This window comes from Orbicella franksi, chromosome 9, assembly GCF_964199315.1.
Source record: "Orbicella franksi chromosome 9, jaOrbFran1.1, whole genome shotgun sequence".
NCBI lineage: Eukaryota > Metazoa > Cnidaria > Anthozoa > Scleractinia > Merulinidae > Orbicella > Orbicella franksi.
The window spans coordinates 26,712,719-26,729,571 of NC_138153.1; the positions used below are offsets into that span (position 1 = coordinate 26,712,719).

At 38.9% G+C, this 16,853-nt stretch overlaps 1 long non-coding RNA gene across 7 annotated transcripts; it reads left to right on the forward strand.

Annotated features, from left to right (window-relative positions):
• The first annotated feature begins 1,583 nt into the window (after positions 1–1,583).
• On the forward strand, positions 1,584–16,780 carry LOC145496634 (uncharacterized). Of its 7 annotated transcripts, XR_014050576.1 has the most exons (9): positions 1,584–1,865; positions 3,734–3,813; positions 5,728–5,788; positions 6,478–6,616; positions 10,346–10,426; positions 11,230–11,318; positions 12,262–12,338; positions 14,829–14,919; positions 15,465–16,780. It is a non-coding gene; the product is annotated as an uncharacterized LOC145496634 (long non-coding RNA). The 7 variants fall into 7 exon arrangements; XR_014050575.1 differs by lacking the exon at positions 6,478–6,616 and having other exon boundaries at positions 2,868–3,813; XR_014050574.1 differs by lacking the exon at positions 6,478–6,616.
• Positions 16,781–16,853: the final 73 nt, after the last annotated feature.

Below are 16,853 nucleotides of genomic sequence, written 5' to 3' on the forward strand. Positions count from 1 at the left end.
AAAATGGCGAAGAAAATCGGCCTCAAGGGAAGTCAAAATAAATTAGGTAAACAAAATTGAAAAGGGCAATTCTGATTGGTTCTCTGAGAGGTCCGATTTTTCCAATATGGACCGCTAAGTTGTTTCGCTCGCGAATTGCTTTTTCAAAACACTGCAAAACACTGCCGTCATATTTTGCGGACAATTGAGTTTAACTTCCAAGACGCAACCAGAAAAACGTAAATAAATGTTTAACTTTAGAACACACGTTTACCGAGAATAAATTGCGGGCGTATAAATATTCATCAGCAGTGTTTTAAGAGCCATTAAAGTAAATAATTTATTGCAGAGGCTTATTCGGTCCGTATTTTGGAAAATTAGTCCCGTTCTTTCTATATCAAGTCTGTGAAAACAAAAATCAATCGTGACTCGCGCGCTCACGTTTTCCCGCGCCTTGTGTCAGCTACACTTATTTACCTCGAATTTTGATTGGTTCATTAGGCTGTCTGTTTTCTTTGTGATTGGCTTGAGTGATAACTTTGGTTTTGGCTTTACGAAATTGAAAACCGCTTTGTATTTGAATGTTGCCAGTGAACTAATAATATGTAACTGGCTTGATAAGTTTCTCTGTCTTGTCTTGTGGCTGGACGAGTAAGAAGGAAAACCGTCTCGGAAAAGAACACATGGAGTTTATGTTTAACAAAGCGAGAATTACAACAATTAGTATAACACAGAAGGAGGGAGATACACAAAACACCCGCAATGTAAGAACAAGGCCAAGAAATCTTTAATTTCTTCAGTTCTCACCGTTCCATGTTTGTTTCTCAGTGTTTCGTTACATTAAAGCTTTTTGGACCTGAATACACGAGGGCACATCTGAAATAAACAATATAAAGATGCGAATTAAAGGCAACATTTTTACACGCGTGTTCAAAACCAGTCTTCTCTTCCAACCTTTCCCTCTCCGTTTCTCCAGCTAAGTTTTTTTTCAAAGGATTCGTGTTTAACCAACTGAAGATCACGGAGAATGACTTTTAAGGAATTGCTGTGCTGTTGATTTACCAATTTCTTTAATTCGGGCCTTTTTAAGTAATATTCTTTATCAAACCATTTTTTGTTTGAATAATAATATCGGCAAGGAAATCGTTTGTTATGTATCGGTATTCGTTGTTAATTAAGGGGTTAGTTATGTCAGGTTCTTCACTATTATTGCACTGGTGAAAATAGTGACGTGGCCCCAGTTGTTCGAAGGCTGGATAACGCTGTCCAGTGGATAAGTGTTGACAAAACAAACCTTGCTATTCGCTGAATAGTGGTTTATCCGGTAGATAGCATTATCCACCTTACGAACAACCCAGGCCTGTAGTGTGGTGTCCCCATGGTACTATTGTCCTGAAAGTGCTTTGCGCTCGCCCCCTCCCCTCCCTCCAACCTCTCCCGCGCTAACCTGGTCTTTATGACCAAGAAGTCGCTGATAATTTCGACCGTTTCTCACCGGACTGTACCTAAGCGTGCTTGAGAGTGGTCGATAGGTAGGCTGGGAAGGCTTGGCATAGATATAATATTGTCAAGGAAACGCGGCGATTGACAGTGGTGCTCTCTACTCCAGTCCCCATTCCGACAACCGAGTTACGGGAATATTCATCACCAGACCCCTTCAAACCGCGGAAGAATTCAAAATGGCGGGAGCCAAGAGAGACCAAGAGAGAATCTCCCAGGTGTTTTCAGTCACTGCGTTTTTACGTGTAATTTTGTTCGTCAGGTCTTAGGACGTAGGTCGTAAAAACAATTGGACATTACCCTGTCTAGGAAAAAAAAAAAAAAAAAACGAACACGAGCTTTACGTACTTGGGCAATCAGCAAGAAAAGGATAATTGCACTGAAAGGTAAGTTCTCCGATCTGAGCTCGAACTTTTAGCTTGCAGAGGATCTAACAGGTAACTTGTACTTGTATTGTACCTCAATATTAAACTAACACTTGTGTCATCGTATAAACTTAAATATAATACACAGCCTTATCGATCCTCATGTTGTAATAAGCGATATTGAATGATCTTCTTCTTGTAAATAGTGCTATACAAGAAATAACATTATTATTATTACTATTGTTATTGTTATTGTTAATTTGTTATTGCCATTGCTATTGTTACTATTATTATTATTATTATTATTATTATTATTATTATTATTATTATAAAATTATCAATTATTACAACTGGGTGCCTAGCTTATGACAGCTATCAGTAAGACTCGGTTATTAATAAATGTGGTTCAAAGAATGAATCTGTTTCCATTTCTTTTCAAATCAAGTCAAACGTCTCACTGGGATCTATCTGAAAAATTATTAAAATAAATGTTTTTCGTCAAAATTGTCAATCTGGTGGTATATGGATGCATGAAGCAAAACTGTGAAGAATGTATTAAGTTTTATTTGTTATTTAAAAGATTAGCCACTAGGTTACGTTTGACAGCAAATGTTGTTTTGTATGATTGAGGTATTCCTAGAATTGTGAAGGTGGTAAGAGGTGGGGTGGTGTTGCGACTTAAAGGTAGACTATTTAATAATCCCTGAACATTCCCAAAGTCACCATTACATCATAAAAATATTGACCTAGACTTCAGATGGCAACTAACATAAAGTGAAAATCTTTGAGAACATTTTTGGACTTACAATAATCTAATGGTAAGTAAGATTTGTCTAACATCAGAATCACACTGGCAAGATAAGAAACTTGTTTAGGGACCTGGAATTTTTGCATGCACCAAAAGGATCTTTTGAACAAGAGATATGTTTACAATGTAAGAACTGGCCCTAATCAATGTTGATTCCACAAATTGATTGTCTTCCTGAGTTTCTTGATCTGTGAAGCTGCGACTTGGTCCCACAGAAAACAGGTAAAAGATGAGAATCTTGTTTTGGAACCTGGACTGTCTGCATACGCTGAATGGATCTTGAGCTTTGTGCAAGAGATGGATGTACGAACTGATCTGCAAAGGAGTTGGTTCCACCCAGCAAACTCTCTTTCTGAGTTTCTTGATCTGAAAAGCTGCGTCTTGGTTGCATAAAAAACAGGTAGAAAATAAGAAACTTGTTTTAGAATCTGGACTGTCTGCATGTGTTGAATCGATCTTGAGCTTTGTGAACGAGATGGGTATAAGAAATGACCTGCAAAGGAGTTGGTTCCACCAAGCAAATTCTCTTCCTGAGTTTCTTGATCTGTGAAGCTGCGACTTGGTCCCACAGAAAACAGGTAAAAGATGAGAATCTTGTTTTGGAACCTGGACTGTCTGCATGTGCTGAATGGATCTTGAGCTTTGTGCAAGAGATGGATGTATGAACTGACCTGCAAAGGAGTTGGTTCCGCCCAGCAAACTCTCTCTCTGAGTTTCTGGATCCGTAAAGCTGCGACTTGGTCCTACAGAAAAAACAAGTAGAAGATAAGAAACTTGTTTTGGAACCTGGACTGTCTGCATGAGCTGAATGGATCTTGAGCTTTGTACACAAGATTGGTGTAAGAACGCAACAAATTCTCTTCCTGAGTTTCTGTGCAGAAAAGACGGTACTGTCTTATAACAAAGCTGATACTTAGGCCAAGCATAAAAGAAATAATTCTTGAACAGTCATTATGGTAAAGGCTTCACAGCAGTACATGTATGTCTAACAAGGTGTAGGTCTAACAGAATTTCATTAATTTTACTAGGTTCATAGGTTTGCTTTCAGTTTTGTTATTACTCAATTTCAATTTGATTGCAGAAAAGATCTTGCCAGAGTGTAATTTTCAGAATAGTGCTATCTTGGACACCCGCAATGCAATGATAGCATGAATTAATTAGGTGAGTAAGTGTATCAGTGTTATTACATGATGTACTGAAGAAGCAAACATTAGATACCTTTAGAAGGCATTATGAGTATGAGATATACAGTTGAACCCCTATTAACTGGTCACACTCGGGGAAATGGGAGGTGGTCGCTAAACAAGGGTTTGTTTACCTTGAATATTTTCACCATCGGGTTAAATTCTTAGAGATCGTCAAGTCAATTCAAGACAATCGTGATAAAATGTGTTTGAATGTTTTAACACACATCACCTTCTATTTTGGACTCTTACCTGTCATCACCTTTTCTGAAACAAAGTTAATTTAATATGTGTATTAAATTTTAGGTAGCTGTTAAATAGGGGCAAAGACAATAGAAAAACCCTCATTGGGGCAACCAAAAGGTAGCCATGGCTGCTTAATAGAGGTGTCCAGTTAATGGGGGTTTGATTTACAGTATTTTACTGGCAATAATTTCAGGACTTTGATAACTGGCAGCTTATTGTGATAGGTGGCTGCTTAATAGAGGTTTGACTGTAATATGACTTTTGAATTCAATGCAGTTACTTTTCCTGAATAGGGGAGTACTGATATGAGATTGGAAGGAAACCCGATAATCACAAGTACTAGGTACTCATACTCAGATCTCAAGGTTTATCGTCCACATATGGTCAGTTTAAAATGCAGACTGCAGGCTGCAGACTGTGGACTGGGGCTAAAATGCAGACTGAGGATAAATTAAATCTGACTGCAGACCAGGGGTAAAATGGAGACTACAGACTGCAGAATTTTTAAGTACGGGCATATATCATGTCATTTCCGTTATCGAGTGCTGACCATAAACGGCTTGAATCGCAGTAAAAGTCTGTACTCCAGTTAGCCTGAATATCACTCTAGTTAGACTGAATATATATATCGCCCATATCAATCAGGTTAGCCTGAATAATGCTTCAGCTAGCCTGTTTATGGTTAGCTATAGATGATAGAACTGAAGATGTGATTGATCATCACAGTTACACAGTAACTTAAGCAGTTTTAAAATTAAAGACTGAAAAAAAAAAATTCAGGCCTGAACGTGATTCGAACCCATGACCTCTGCGATACCGTTGTAGTGCTCTTACTACCAACTGAGCTATCAAGCCAACTGGGAGCTGGTCACATTGTGAGTTCATAATATACCAATAGATGGTGAAGAATACAAGTGCATAGCACTGCACTGGTATTGCTGAGGTCATGGGTTCAAATCCTGTTCAGGCCTGAATTTTTTTTTCCGGCTTAAATTTCACAACTGCTTAAAATAAGTTCTGTGTGTAACTGCAATGATTAATCATAGTTATCTTCACATCTTTCTCCGCAGTTCAAAAATACATCATTTTTCATATATTCACTTGTAATGATAGCACTGGTGACATAATTCAGTTAAATAGTTTACAGTCTGCATTCTGCATTTTACCCCTTCTCTGCAGTCTGCATTTTATCTATGGTCTGCAGTCTGCAGTTCACAGTCGGCATTTTACATTACCCGATTACATTCCATGCTGTGGGGTAGTGAAGTTCTATTGAATGCCTTATGGATTTTATGTTGCGTAACTGTAATGATTTGATTTAATGCCCTCCTTCCAGTAAGCACCCTCTGTCTAATAAGTGCTCTCCTTTGAGTGTCATTTTTAATAAGTAACCCTATTTCAATAAGTGCCTTTTTACAAGCTAAAAGCTGCCATAGTGAAAGTAATATTCAAGACATTGCCATATGCTGTTTTGATGAATGAATTATGAAATCTAATATATTCCATTAGAAATGAACTAGTTCAAGTCAAAAGAAAAAGTAGTAGACAATAATTATTGCACTGTTACTATTAACTACAATGACACTGTTATTCTACAGCTTTAGAATGATAAAAATAAAATTCAGTATGGCATTCTTGATTTCAGATCAATACTGTTTGCAGCAAGTTTGATAGAAGTGGAGGAAGACAATGTATACCCTCTTGAAGTAAGTAATTTTAAAATAATTCTGTTTAATTGTAGCCTCTTTAATGCTCTTTGATGCCATAAACCTTGCTGGAATAGTGAGGTCAACATGACAAGGCCAAGGTTTGAGATTTTCCCGTAAAGACAACACCTTTGAGGTTAACAAGTTGTTTATTGTATCCATGGCCTTTTGCTTTTTTTGCAAACCTGGAATCAGCCTGTTGACATTACTAGAATGAGCCAATTAGGTAATAGGTGAAGGATGCAGATAAGCCAAGAGGCCAATCAGGCGGGAGCTTATCCCGGTTACTGTAGCATAAAGCAAAAAGGAATATTTCTACTGTTACCTGGATGGGATGCTAGTCCATCACACAGTTATCCCCAGCATTAAATTCGCTGCTACCCATTTTTACACCTGGGTGGAGAGAGGCACTTCACTAGCCAATCAGAGTGTGTGTTATATTGGCTACAAACACAAGCCACATAAAAATTGGTTATAGGAAACTAGCTCCTAACTTCCCGCGTCTTCCCGTGTCTTCTCCTCCCTCCTTTATGACATCCCATATTCTTTTCCCCCAATATAAACCTTACAACAGTGAATCACAGCATGAAGTCTTAGCAAGAAGCAGGGTTTGTTTGTCATGTAGGATCAGAGGGATTCTTATTTGCTGGAACAGACAGTGTTGATTGCCTGCTAAAATTTTGTTGCAGATGAAATCTAAGCTTAAGTTAAACAGCACAGTACGTGTGTAGTTAAAAACAAACCATGCAAATGACTTTGAAGCCAGCTCAAATTCTGGTCCTGCAGTTGGATCTCACCTTGATATTATTATAACTTCTCTTCCCAGAGGTAAGACCTACCACTTGTATCAACCCAGTCTCCACATATCAGTTCTCCCCCAAGACATATGTGCCCTTCTGTTATTTATTAATATATAGATTTAGACAAGCCTAAAAAGGGAGCTCCTGGGCCAGGTTGTTCAAAGCCCGATTAGCTAACCCAGGATAAGTGTTGTGAGTTTTGTAACTTTGCTGTGATGTTTTCTGTCTGAGTATAGTTTGGCCTTCTCTTTTGAGTTTGAATAATCTCAAACTACACAAAACAAAAGCGGTGAAAAACATTTGTATATAGGACAAATTTATACTTTAGCTAACTTTTAATCCTGGGTTAGCATTAACCGGCTTCCAGACAACCCGGCCCAGCTGTTTACAACAACTGAAGTTAACCTGACATGAGCCCATGATCCAATTGAAAACCAGCACTTGGTCAGCAGTCAACTTCAAAAACACTTGACCTTCATAAGCTCTAAACTTGAGCTGGCGATATGGTCATGTAATACTGGTCAACAGATGCCTTCTTTTGACAGGTGTCATTTGACCATAACAGGGATGTCCAATATCAAAGAAGGATGTTATACATGTAAACCAAGGCTGCATGTCTCTGTCAACCTATTACACTGTAGCTGGAGTATGGCCACTATCTTGCAGGACTCTGTTGCTGTCAACATTGTGTCGCCATCGCCATTGTTCATACGTGCCCACAAGCAATACCGCTGGCCGTGATAACCATGAGAAAATCGATCCTTGGGTTTCTTTTTCTTTCCTATTTGAGTATGGGGCTCCGCTTGGTGGCCCTTTAGGCAGCCAGAGCTCTGCTATAAAAGTTAAAAACCCATCCCAAGATATAAGGCTAGTTATGGAACCTTTTCCAGATACATGTCTAAACTCTCTCTCCAGATGTCGGTCCCATCCCCTTATATAACATGTAAGTTTTCTCACCAGATTTAAGCCCTGTTACTAGATGTTGGCTCTCTTCTCAGGTATTAGTTCTCTCCAGAATGAGATGTTGGCCCTATTCCCAGATTTATCCCTGTGTCCAAATGTTGGCCGTCATCTTACATATTAGCCATCTCACAACATTCGCCCTCTTGAAATATAAGCCCCTTCTCCAGATGTTGTCCCCCTTTTGGCATAAAAGTCATCTCACGACATATTGGCCCTCTTTGAATGCAAGCCCCTTCTCCAGATGTTGTCCGTCTTTTTGCATATAAGCCATCTCATGACATTGGCCCTCTTCTCAGATATAAGCCCCTTCTCCAAATGTTGTCTCTCTTCTTGCATATAAGCCATCTCACAATATATTGGCCCTCTTCTCAGATATACATGTAACTAGCCCCTTCTCCAGATTTCATCCCTTTTCCTACATATAAGCCATCTCACGACATGTTGGCCCTCTCTCCAGACACTGGCAGGGAGGCCATCGTTATGTGCTTTATGAAAAACGTAAAAATATCTAGCTTGTAATATAAAAAGAGAGTAGGCCACTGATCATATCCAATCACGTCACATGATGCCATATCCTTGGGTAAGTTAAAGATAAGTCTAGAGGCTCTACAGTGTAGTCGTTCTATGGATTGAAATAGGTCTGAGTCACAACATGCACCCCACAAGACTAAGCCGTACTTAACAGAGAGCAAAAATTACTTTAAAGTAGAAGTCCCACAGAACCTTTGTTGGTAGGAACCTAGATCGTTTTAATAAGTCTAATTTGGTCACAAAGCTCTTCTTGATGTCCAGTACATACAGTGCCCAGGTAAGCTTGTGGTCGACCATCATGTTTTCGTGACCCATCTAAGGTCAAAGCCTTGTATGAACGCCGGAGCAATTGGACCAATCGGGTTTCCCATGCTGAGCAGCATCGCTTCGCTCTTGCCTGGATGAGGTGTTAGATGATGTCTAGATGTATACCTTCTTCCTAAACATAAACCCTTTCCCTAGATATAAATCCTCTCCCTAGAAATAGGCTCTCCCCCCTAAATGTATGCCCTCTCCCAAGATATAAACCCTCTCCCTAGGTATAAGCCATTTCCCTAGACATAAGCCCTCCCGTTCTTGATGTGTTCCCTCTTCCTAGATATAAACCCCCTCCCTAGATATAAACCCCCTCCCTAGATATAAACCCCCTCCCTAGATATAAACCCCCTCCCTGGATATAAACCCCCTCCCTAGATATAAACCCTTTCCCTAGATATAAACCGTCTCCCTAGAGATAAACCCTCTCCCAAGATATAAACCCTTTCCCTAGATTTAAACTCTCTCACTAGATATAAACCCTTTCCCTAGATATAAACTCCCTCCCTAGATATAAACCCTTTCCCTAGATATAAACCCCCTCCCTAGATATAAACCCTCTTCTTAGATATAATCCCTTTCATTAGACATAAGCCCTCACCCCCCAAGGTATAAACCCTCCCCTAGATATAAACCGGCTCCCTAGATATAAACCCCCTCCCAAGATATAAACCCTCTTCTTAGGTATAATCCCTTTCATTACACATAAGCCCTCACCCCCAAGGTATAAACCCTCCCCTAGATATAAACCCTTTCCCTAGATATAAACCCCCTCCCAAGATATAAACCCTCTTCTTAGGTATAATCCCTTTCATTAGACATAAGCCCTCACCCCCCAAGGTATAAACCCTCCCCTAGATATAAACCGTCTCCCTAGATATAAACCCTCTCCCAAGATATAAACCCTCTCCCTAGGTATAAGCCATTTCCCTAGACATAAGCCCTCCCCTTCTTGATGTGTGCCCTCTTCCTAGATATAAACCCCCTCCCTAGATATAAACCCCCTCCCTAGATATAAACCCCCTCCCTAGATATAAACCCCCTCCCTGGATATAAACCCCCTCCCTAGATATAAACCCTTTCCCTAGATATAAACCGTCTCCCTAGAGATAAACCCTCTCCCAGGATATAAACCCTTTCCCTAGATTTAAACTCTCTCACTAGATATAAACCCTTTCCCTAGATATAAACCCCCTCCCTAGATATAAACCCTTTCCCTAGATATAAACCCCCTCCCTAGATATAAACCCTCTTCTTAGATATAATCCCTTTCATTAGACATAAACCCTCACCCCCAAGGTATAAACCCTCCCCTAGATATAAACCGTCTCCCTAGATATAAACCCCCTCCCAAGATATAAACCCTTTACCTAGATATAAACCCTGTTCCTAGATATAACTCCTTTCATTAGACATAAGCTCTCACCCCTAAGGTATACACCTTCTCCCTAGATATAAAACCTCTCCTTAGCACAAGCCGGATAGGCCACTAGGCTCAAACGCAGACTCAAAAACTGATCCTCTCCTCTGGTATAAGTTCTCTTTGTGAATGAAAACATTTCACCAGATTCAAGCGCTCTACCGGAGTTAAACTCAAGTAAGGTGTAAGCATTCTCTGCCAGATTTAGGTCCTCTTCACAATACTTCTCTCCGTAGATATACATGTACATGTAAGTCCTCCCTCAGGATATTAGTACCCACACAAGATATTAGTTTTCCCCCCCCCCTCGATATATAATCCCCCCTAGATATAAGCCCTCTCTCCAGATATAAGTTCAACCCAAATTGAGTTTATCTCAGATTTATACTTTCTCTTCAGGTATAATTTAAGCAATCACACCAGATGCAAATTCCTCCCTCAGTAAAAAGCCTTACAAGTCTCTTTTCTCAAATATTACGATTAATATTAATATTAATTATTAACTAATACTCTTTTCAACCTCCACAGGATTGTAAGACCAAATGTTTTCAACCAATTGACCAATGATGTTGAACATGACAATTTTTCATCACTTTTGCCAGAATTCAGGTAATTTCCCTTGGCAACTTTAGCATGACCAAAAATAGGTCCGTTAGGTATGCATATGGAACAAACCTAAATAATTCTTTTTTCCGCAATTGCTTTGGTTATGAATCTTGAGATCCAAATTTGCGGTTATTGTTAATTGGAATTGAATTTTAGTTTTGGAATTTCCAAAATTTCTCATATGATGGTGGCCTGTGGATCTGCTTTGGATGTACATGTAACTGTGTAAGAAATTTTGCCGTGCTCGTAAAAAGGCATTACGAACAAAAGTGTCAGTTGGGGTATGTTCTTAATAAGTCTGTTGCAAAACAATTAGCTAGCTATTCAATTAGAACGCATTACATACCTTTGCACTGCCAGTCATCCAGTCAGATGACAAAAAAATACAGCTATTTGATGACAGCACACGTCATATAATTGAAATGTTATAATCTTTGCACAAGTGTATCTGGTGATGTTAAATTCATGAACCCAGCTTTGAAGGATGTAAATCATGGAACAGACAATTATAAATTTGTAATTGTCTACTTAATTAAAGGCAGATTTTATTAGTGACGGTCATGAAAATGGTAACTTGGCATTGATTATTAATTTGCGCTTTAGAACTGTTTATTTAAAATTAGTTTCTTGTCAGTTAAACTGCTGTTGTGCACCATAAACAATAGTAGAAATGATTACGATAGACAATTTTGCATCTTATTTGTGCTATTTTTGGTCTTTTATTTTAAAATGGCAACTGGTATAAAATTTGAGGGAAATAAGATAAGGGTAAAACATTTTTGTTTCAAGTTTTTGTTCTTGATTAGGTGTCAACAGTGAGCAGCTTCAAAGTTTGAGAAAATGGCTCTCAGAAGCTCTTCTCACATTTTTATGTTAACATGAGGGGCGAACTCAAGTAAGTTATGCTGTTAACAAGTTTAATAGACTACGAGTAGTCCCTCTTACGCTTAGTCCGTCGTGCGTGACGCGAAAGAAAACCGCGAGAATTTTTTTCTCGCGGTTTTCTTTCGCGTCACGCACGACGGACTAAGCGAAAGAGGGACTACTCGTAGTCGACGAGTTTAATGTAGATTTGATTATTTGAGCTATGCTTTATGTTTCCTCGTTGATATCAACACATTTATTAACTAACTTAAGTTGATTAAATTTAAAATCTTTGACAAAATCGTTAAGGCAGAATCAGTTAATGGGACAAAAATAAACAATGTTAGCAACTGTTAAGAAAGATTGTGTAATTATCAATGCAGATTTTGAGTCAGATGTTGAGATACGATGTGGCATTAGCGGTAGCAAGGGACTTGCTCCTTCAAAGATGTGTTAGCCAACCAAGGTTTTGCTGGCTGTCAAAACCAGAGGCGCCTCGCCCTCATTAACTAACCCTATGCTAGAAATTGGTTATAATCTGCGGGTTGTACTCACAACACCCTTCCTACCACTTAAGGTGTAAAAATAGCCCTAACCCTCCCCACCCCCAAGTGTGCTTAGTTGTCATATGTCTATTGGCTGAGACATTTTGAAAGGATAATTTGCTAAGAAGAGGAGACATCTCTGTTTGGAAAAGCTAAGCCAAGCGCAAGATAGCCCAAGTGAAAGCTAAAATCGAAGCAGTATTGAACTATCTGCATGATTCAACTGATTCAGTTGATCTTGAGCAAGCGTTGGTGCCGAGCCGCCAACTGAAAAGAAAACAAATGATGTGAAGTTTATATGAAATAATTCATATATGAACTGCGGTTGTAGATGAAAGTGAAGAATGATCATCGCAGTAAATTTTGCAATTTAAGCAATTGGAAAGAAAAGAAAACACTTTGTTCAAATAATGTTGTTACCTTCCACAGAGGTAAAAAACCAAAGTTGTTCAACGTAACGACGATAGATGTTAAACGTTATAATCATTCGCTTCACCAGAATACAGGTAAGTCCCATTTAAAACTTCAGCGTTAGTAAAAGTAGGTTCGCCATGCGTATATATGGAACAACGTTAATTATACCTCACTCGCGTTTTGTTTGGTTGCCATAGCAATCGGGATCCGAATTCGGCCACTGTTGGTTGAAACTGCTATTTAATAGAGAGGTTAAGCATGACGTTTACGGCAAACGGCAAACGGCAAAAATGAAACTTTTGCCGTCTCCCTTCAGTTGTGTGTACAGTAGAGTGAAATTATTTGTATTTGCAATGAATAGTAGGAGACGTTATTCCATTTTTGTGTGCTTTATTTACGGATTAGAAGAAAAGAACTCAAAATCAGAAGTTATCTTTGCCGTTTGCCGTCTGCCGTTAACGTCATGCTTAACCTCTCTAATATGGGAATTTTCAAAATAACCCATCAAGACCAATGTGTAGACCGGAGTATCACATTGTGTTTTAGATCTTCAGAACTATTTGCAGGAAAGCTTCTCTGAGTTTTTACATCTTAACTGCGCCCGTAATTCAAGTTCAATCTCACACCAAGTCATATTAAGCAAAAAAATAAGCAAATAGAAGGGATTTGGTACTTCGCCCGCAGTATGGCCGGGGACCTTCTTTTCATACAACGCTTCCCTTTTTACACAGAAATGACATTTTCTGAGTGTAGATAGGACATTGACTTTCACTCCTTCGCTCGCTTCTTCCTTCGATTCATGTTAACTTTTTAATGAATCCGCTGACCAGACACAGTACATTAAGCTTTCTCAGTCCTGCGTGCCAAAGTCCATAGTGGTGAAGTTTTTTTTTTCAAATCGTTGAGACGATTGAAAGTATGTTTTATTGTGTGTTTTTTTGGACTTAAGCATAGAGAACTTCAACCCCATCTCCACCGTGAAGTTAAGTCTCGTAGTACTGAAATACTGAAATTTCCATAATCTCACTGGTCAGCCAGTTCAATGGAGGTTGAACAAGCGGTCGGCTGTACACAGGCCCAGTAGACTGATCATATCGATTGACGGGACACAGATAACAATCACGGACTCACATTATTGGCTTGTAAATCGGACAGATCGTCATGGCTGATTTTTGCCATGAGAAGATGGTCGATCATCAAATTCAGGGCGTGAGAAAATATTTTTGTCGGGCCAGCATATTTTGAGTTTAAAATCGAAATAATTCAAGCTTTATTTACAGGACGAATTGCTATATGATCAAAAGGTTCACGTTATTTAAAGCCAGGAAACGGGAAGAACCGTCGGGAAATAGTTTATCGTTATAGAAGCGTGCATTAATCAAAAAAGAGAACAAAAAAAAAAGAGAAAAAGGAAACTTTGGAAGAAAAAATATATACAAAACGTAATAATCCGCACAGTCCGAGATTTGAACGCAGAATTCCCGCCCGGCAGGCAAGCTCTACACTCACTGCGCCACGACAATATATCATGGGTAATTTTGAGTATCGGGAGTGATTATTGACTAGGTATGAATTGAATCGCTGATTTATGTAACCTTCGGATTTTGCACTGTAAAATTGATTTAAAAAATTGTCGCACACGGAAGATTTTGTCAATTTATTTCATTTTTTCATAAAGGAAAAAATAATTTTACGCCAGGACCGAGAGTCGAACTGACGACCCACGATGTTCGGAGTGAGAGGCGGGCACTAAACCATTGCGCCAACTTACTTTTCATAGATAAATACTGAAAACTTGACTAGATATGTGTACCAGTGGCCCGCACTATGGTCAGCGTGACGTACCTAAACAGCGCACACGACGTTACTTTTGTAGTGAATGGGTTTTTGGTGAAAGATGTATAGTAAAAGTTATGATCCTCGGCTTTGAAGTATGTAAAACGTGGAATAAGCAAGTAATTATTAATTTGTCATGCTTACAGTTAACGCAACCTTCTTTAACAAATAAAGAAGCCTAAGACGTGTATTACTGTGATAAAACACGACGGGCATTTGAGAACACGAGGGAAATGCAGAAAACACGAGCCACAGGTGAGTGTTTCCTACATTTCTCGAGTGTTCTCAAATTTCCGGAGTGTTTTATCACAATGTAATACATGGCCTAGGCTTCTTCATTTGCTTTATGATATAGACGTAATGGGGCGAAAAACAAAAAAACACGCTTTTGCTATGTTTTATACCCTGACAAAACATGGGTTTTTGACCAATCAGAGCGCGCGCAGGGTCCTATCCATATTATAAATGATAACAAAATATGATTTTATCACTGTTGGTCGTATAGAAGGTAGAGACGGAGCACATTATTTGCGTTTTGGAAAATATCTTTTTAAAATTTAGTCTATTACGTTGTTGCAGAAAAGAAAACATTATAGGTGTGTTTCCCGCAGACAGTGAACTTCGCAATTTGCATCTTACTTGCGTTTCTTCTTGCCCTTTAATTTTACTTTAAACGGAACGTTAACAGGTAAGGTAAGGTTAACGGATAAGATTAATCACTTTTTATCGCTTTTTGTTTTTGTAAGGTGTAAATAGCGGGCTGCTTCAAAGTTTGTGGGCTTTCGAAGACATCACGCACGCTATCGACAGTTCTGTAAACGTGATGGGCAAACTCGGGTAAGTGGTATTGTTTACATATTTACTATGAATTTGATTAATTTAGCCATGCATAATATCAAGGCATTCAACTAACCCAAGTGCACGAGAATTTAGAGACGTTTAGGTACAGAACTAGACAGATTTTAACCGGTTGAAGCCTTTCGTTGTACGTTTAGGAGTAAACTTTAATAGACATCAACCGTGATTTTCAAACCTGAACAAAGCGATAAAGTCATGCCCGTTTAGGGACAACCACTCGCACATGTAAAATAAAATATTTTTTCTGAGAAATCGCGCTGTGAAAGTATGAAAGTTCTAGTGCAAAAATGTGAATAGAGATAAAAGCAATCTCACGACGATCGGTTTTGAATCGTGCCGGTTTTGGCAGAACTGCAAGCGCATCTAAAATTCGAATTTGTTGTTTAAGTCTAAGTTTTCAAACGTATTTGATTGTAAGTTGTTACGATCATGTGCTTTTGGAATAATTTTTTAAGTCTCTTCACTGCAATTGGTTGGAAATATTTGTATTTTTTAAGCCTTCAAGTTCTCTTTTTTCTTTTCAGATGTCTTGAAAATGACAAGTTCAAAGGAGTGGCCAAAGAAAAATTTTCAACCTTGGAAGAAGAGCAAAAACCGCCACCTCCCAACCAGCCACCACAACATTTCTTTTATACTTAAAGCGAGAGTTTTGAACTCTCGCTCTTGTGGTGCAACTTTGTACGTAGCCATGCGCGTTTCATATCATATTTTCGAATAAAATTTTTCTAAGTCTTTTGGCGGGAGATTTCGATCTTTCAGATGCCTTGAAAATGGCCCAGAAGTGACCAAAGAAAAATTGTTAACCTTGGAAGGAAGGGAAAAATTGATTTCCTAAGTCTTTTGGCGGGAGATTTCGATCTTTCATATGCCTTGAAAATGGCCCAGAAGTGACCAAAGAAAAATTGTCAACCTTGGAAGGAAGGCAAAAATTGATGTCGAACACCGCCACCTCCCCGCCACCACCACTAACTAGCATTTCTTTTATACTTATAGCGAGAGTTTGGTGCTCCAATCCTTGTGGTACAGTACACTCTACTACGCACGCGTACTAGGTGAGTGTCCCAGTTACAAGAACTGTAAGTCGTGACTGTATTACGTGACTGTAAGTAACTGATAACTCCGTGTTAGGTAACCCGTAGTTTAAACTTCGGGTTGCCCGACACGAAGGTATCGGTTACTTGTATGTTGTAACTGTGAGTAGCTGATAACTTCGCGTCAGTTTAAGCTTCGGGTTACCCGACACGAAGTTATCACTTACAGTTACGACATACAAGTAACCGATACCTTCGTGTCGGGGAACCCGAATTTTGAACTTTGCTTTAAACTTCGGGTTAGCTGACACGAAGTTATCAATTACTTACAGTCACGTAATACAGTCATGACTTACAGTTCTTGTAACTGGGACACTCACCTAGTACGCACGTGTATTAGAGGGTACTGAACCACAAGGATGGGAGCACCAAACTCTCTCTATATGTATAAAAGAAATGTAGAGCTGGTGGCGGGGAGGTGGCGTTGTTTCACATTAACTTTTGCCTTCCTTCCAAGGTTGACAATTTTCCAGTGGTACTCGTCATTTGTAGGGAATCTGTAAAAGAATCTTGCAAGCATGGTTTTTAGTAAACTGACACAAGTTTGTAAAGTGATAAAATTGATTTATTTTGTAATATTACAACAAACAAAAACCAAAAGAAGATTAATATGCAGTACATATCTTTCGCGTACAATAAACAACAGTGTACTCGTTATAACAGTTAAAGCTAAGTCCGTAACTCTTCGTCTTATTATCTCCGCTGTATTCTGAAGATGTTGTGATCATAATAAAACCTTCATTTACGAACCTTGTGTTATTTTCCTCTGAGAGCTACGACCCTTTTGAGTTACCGCGATATTAACAATATGTGGAACTAGAT